Below are 5,782 nucleotides of genomic sequence, written 5' to 3'. Positions count from 1 at the left end.
AAGAGGCCTAGCTGGCCTACACATGCATCAACTGATGGAGATTCGTCGGTCTCTTCCTGCATTGGGGCTAAATAAACAGAGAGGTCCCTCTCCATAATTTACGGCTGACATATAATACAGTCTTGTAAAACTAATGTTTTCCATCTAATGAGGAACATCAACGGTGAACATCAAATGGCCAATGGGGGTCATGAGGAGACTGACAAAGCCAAACTAATTAAGGCAGTGAATTTCAAGGCTTGGGAAAAGTCGCATGGTGCTGCTCTGTTGAATATCAGTTGCCAGTCCTGGCCCTTACTTTGATTAAAAAAAAAGAGGAATACATACCAATTTGGACTGCAACAAAAGCCAAGCAGTGAGCAAAGACAATGAGCAGAAACATATTGTGAAGATGTGAAGATCATGGAAAAAAAGAGAGGATACTGATATTTTATTTTGTTGGACTTTTCATAACCTCACTTATGTTCCATGTGCACAAATTGTCAACAGCTTGCTTCCCAAATTAATGTTTTCCACTCGTTGCCCTTGTAACGGGGCCCATGGTGACAGGTCATTTTAGAGTCACTTTTCATTCCGTTGTTGTGACCTTCCACTACATGACACAGAGTGGGACACATCAAAAAATTGTACATGTATGATGTACTGTATATGACATAGTGAGAGAAAAGGATAGAGAGAGAGAGAGAGAGAGAGAGAGAGAGAGAGAGAGAGAGAGAGAAACAGAGAAAGAAGAGGGCGTTATGGGAGCTCCACTTTATGCAGTGGATAATTTGTTGTGTAATTACTTACAGCTCAGAATAGCACCTGCGGCAGGCTTGAAGGCTGGCAAGCTGTGTGATGGTGGTGGTGGTGGCAAGCAGCGTGCTGCGAGGCCCAGAGTGGTTAGCACATGGCCTGGTGTGGTCTGTGAGGTCCAGCCAGCCTCTCGGAGGCGGCTGCACAGATCCAGTTCCCACAGTTGACTACTTGGCTGGCCGCGAGGTCCGTGGCTCAGCAACATCGATGGGCACACTTCCTATTTCCCTGATTGCACTCTGAACAGGGCTCATGAGAAAACGCCGAAAGTGGCCATGGCCTCATTCGTAACAGCTATGGATCAATCCCACGGCCTTCCGTGTGGAAAGCACATGAAAAGGCGAGGTCAGGGAAGAAAAAAAGTTCACAAAGAGTTGTGATCAGCTTGTATATCCGTTCTTTTTTTGTTTTGTTTTTTTTGTTTCTTTTTTTTTTTACATTTTTGAAAAGAATTGCCTATAATGGCATGCCCGAAATACCGAAACCAGATGGAAAGTGGTTAACACGGCTCAACCAGACGCTGTTCTGGAACGTTCACCTCCCATAACCTCATGCACCACTACCACAGAGAAACACACTCACTGTCAAGAGACAAAAGCGGGGTACCCCGATGGATGTCCTGGTAGCCCAGTTGCGACCGCAACTGTGGATCCAGGATCGGACTACACAGCCACCAGAAGACTCACAAATAGGAGAAGATGGTCCTTATCGGACACGATGGACAACCACAAGCAAGGTAGCCAGACAGCAAGCATACAGTGCAATATACTCAGTAAAAGTGTTAAGTCAAATTGAAGTTAAATTATCAGTAATGCCCGGGCATTACTGATGATAAACCTGAGTATAATTTTGGCGTTAGGCTTATACATTTCTTACTAAAAGACTACCATGCTCAAATTAGCAACCCTTCTACACCTACATAGCAAAACTGGTCTGTCCCAGTGACGGGCCACACGACCCACTTAAAATCAGACGAAATACAGCAATGAATTATGGTCCATGGGTGGTCCATATCTGGTAGTCAGAACATGGGCCACATATGGCTCATGACATAGCCATATCTCAGCCAACTATATAGCTGGCTCTATTCACACATTTCAGAACTGGTTCCAGATATCAGCCCCAACTAGATGACCATAGCTGGCCCTGTTCTGGACCAGACAAGTTCAGCCCTGGTTCCAGATGTCAGCTTAAACTAAACCTGCCATACACTTGGAGTGTTGTTCATATTAATTGACTCATCTGCTTATGTGATAATATCCATGAGTCACACGGTTTACTGGAATACTTCCATTTTCTATCTGCCTATTGCAAATCAGAGTAGGTACAGTCATTTAGCATGGGGAGTCTTACCTAAAAACCACAGAGGGTTCAGTCCATACTGGTTGAAAACTTGGCCTCGTTGAAGGCACAGCTCGTTTAACAACTCAATGCTGCAATGGGGTGTTAGCCAGTCCACTAAAAGTATATTTTCCTGGACTGGAAATACCTTGTTCAAGGCAGGGTGTCATTTTATGTAATGCTATACAAGTGTATGACAATAAATCATTTTCATTGTGTGACAATGTACAGACACTCCTGAGAACAAACGGTGTGTACTGTACATGAAAGGCTGATAAATCAATTGTCTGGGGCGGTGGAAAGCAAAGGGAAAAGTAGTCTTGGAACTCTCTGTGCGCTGTGAGATATATACCGTGATGCAGAGCAGAGCCACTGTCAATAATGGAATACTTTCAAATATGTCCACGCTCTATGTGCAGCAATTGATCAATGTTATAGGGCTCCCTTTGTAGCCAACGCCGATTTCTGTATTCTTTACACATGTGCATAATTCATGATTGTGCTCATACGCGAGAACGTGTTTAATATTGAAAAATTCAAGACCCCTTGTAGCACAATCTTAATATCTGGCAACTACAACCGCAGCTAAAGTTAGGGCTATAGGATTAGGGTAAGGATTACATTACTTTAAGTTTTGGAAAGACTTTAGAAGAGTAACACAACTTCTGTTTAAGGTACCATTGCTATATGACACAACACAGTTCACAATTATAGTCCTTTGGAAGAAGGAACTCCTTCAGCATGGGGCTTGAATCTGTGAACTCTTGAGCCAGAAGCAATGGTTTATGCAGCTCTGTAGTACCTCCGTATATGAATCGATATCTCCATTGTGCAGGCAGAACACGACATTTACATGTTGCTGGTGAAGCGCACGCCAAGTGCTTTGTTTTTCATATGGATTTATGTGATTCACTGGTGAATGCATGAATTAAAGTGGGTAAGACAACACAGCCGCAGCGAGTCAACTAAGCACTGTGTTGTACTTCCAGCAACATCTTTTCTCTATTTCGTGAACATCCCAGGAAGCCATTAATGACTTTGTAATGATGACTTGGACAGCTCTTCAGCTCTACCTTTCCGCCCTTCCCACACACCAGCTGCGTTTGACCCGATCCTGACAATATTAACAACATATTGTGCTAACACAGTGTTGCTTCATGAAAGTCATATTTCTTAAATGAAATATATAAACCATAATGGTTTCTGTCAGCCCATGGTTCTTATACACAGTAAAAATCCTGACTTAACTTTAAGATTTGTACACTCTCTGCGTTATAAATGTAACATATTTGGTATCTTATTGTGTAATCCATACTTTATAGGCAAAGTGAAGACGGGTACTGAAGAACGCTTCATGAGATTTATGACAAATAATACCATAACAGTCTAATAGTGTGCCTTAATGCATGCTACAATTCACTGTGGCGTTCCTTTCTGTCTTCATAATAATGAGAGAATAACTGATTTATTCTTAGACACCATTACTATTTAGTTAAAATGCATAGTTCACTTGTGCAATTCCTGTTCATGGAAAATTGACAGCTCTACAGCTTTGTATTTCTCTCTAGAGGTGCATGCATTTTATTACTCAATACAAGTTAGATTCATGAGTTTCTGTCAGCAATGACCTTCCAGGGATGGATTTGTGGAGGCCAGAACTCTGCAACTTGACGCTACTCTGCATAATTGCCTTGGACATATTTCTGAATAATTTACCCCTTCCAACACAGGAGTTAAACAATGCAGGATTTTGGGCACAAAACACTGCAACAATATCTCCTTATTTACCTTAGCGGCCCTGTGATTATGTTGCAAAAGGAAACGGCCATCTATTTCAAACCTGTGTGGTCAAGCAGTTAGCAACCTTGTCCGATGAATCACTCACTTTCCTAACACCACGTCATGAGGAGTTGAGTGCTTTGTTTATGCACATCAGACACAGTGTTTTGCTCCATAAAAAAAAACATACCTCCACCCCCCTTTTCTCTCTCTATCCTCTCTGCCTTTCTCTCTCGGCACAGGAGGCCCTCGTGCAATCTGGTGAGCATCTGATTGTTATTTAGGCCTCTCTCTCTACTGTTATCATGATAAAAAACACTGAACTGGGGCCCAAGGGCTCTGTAAAAAACCCCAAAGAGGTCTAAATTGAGACTGTGACTGACATGCGTCGCAGCATTGGACGGAAGGCTGTAATCAGAGCTGACTCTGTGGCGGACAGACAGCGGGATCATCCACCCCCAGATGAAATAAAAAATAAAAATAAAACTTTGAAAACAAAAATGCCGACAGAGCCTTAGAGCTTAAGCGGCACACACAGACATACGTGCACACACACACACACACACACACACACACACACACACACGAGAAGAACACAGCTGTTTGGTCGGCTTGCTTCGCAGAGAACAAAACTTGGCTTAGGAATTTCAGACCCGTTATCCCCATAGTACAGGATAAAGACCAAAAGTTGAACAGCTCTGTCCCTAAAGCCATAAAAAGGAGAAGTGTCAGTTGAAGATGTCATCATAATGTGAGTGAAATCTAGAGCTGTCCCAACAAAGCTTAAGTTTTATTATGTTCTGAGTTTTATTCTAATGTTCCGTCGATGTCAGTCGTGGAACATGTCCTTATCGCCAGTCCAGTCCTGTTTCATTCACTATGGGGTGGCTTGTATACCTGATGACAATACGATAACAATACTAATACTGATAACAATTAGTTAGCTCTGTATTTTGTTGTTAACTATGGAATCGTACATTTCCTGTGTTTGCCCAGGTCTCGTGACATCATGTGACATCATCAGGGATGGAGATGTGGAGACCCTGATGTCATAGTAAATGCGACCTGCTGTCACAGTTAAACCCATATGGAGATCCCTGATTTCATCAATATTGGCCAGCAACTCCCTCGAATCTCAAACCCGTAGATCTCCATATATGGATATATGTCAGAAGCTGTTCTGACATTCCATATGTTGATCCTTCCCCATCCGTCCATTCAAATTTCAAACTCTAGACTACCTGGGTCCTCATCACAATTACAGGATTACAAATAATCAGGATATATTTGTAAAAGTTACAAGGAAACAAGCACTCTTCAGCCAGTGAGACATTTATTGTGGTGCAGATGGTGGTACGTGATGACAGCAGAGGACATGGAGACCGAAAGGATGATGTTGACTGACATATGTTATACTTAAGACTCAACGGGCAATGTCATTATTTTAATTCTGTGCTATCCCCAATCTTGAAGCAGCACTGTGACGTGTGATGGACGGCCAAATGGCCAGAGGTTCTTCCAACCCTGATTTGGGGCTTGAATAAAGCTAGATGGACCGTGGGTCCTGCGTGTATCATTATGCATGCATCTAAAAGTCCCTCAAATGAATGGGTTTGAGGCTGTGCGTCAAAACAGTGATATTGACCGCGGATACTTGTACGCAAGCTTTTCTCGAAATCTCTCTCTTTATTTTTATCGTTGGTGTTGTGACTTTGCCTTGCCTGAGGCAATAGGCATGCCTGTGCCCACGAAGGAACTTGTTTGTCCTTGGATGGGATGGGACCGTTCTGCATCACAATGATCCCATTTTACCCCTTATTATTTTACATGTTTAATTTCCCTCCAGGGGGCAGTGTTTGAACAAAGG

Source organism: Protomyctophum parallelum (genome assembly GCF_964188405.1).
Source record: "Protomyctophum parallelum genome assembly, chromosome: 17".
Lineage (NCBI taxonomy): Eukaryota > Metazoa > Chordata > Actinopteri > Myctophiformes > Myctophidae > Protomyctophum > Protomyctophum parallelum.
The sequence above is the reverse complement of the archived record's forward strand: the minus strand, read 5'-3'. Positions refer to the sequence as shown.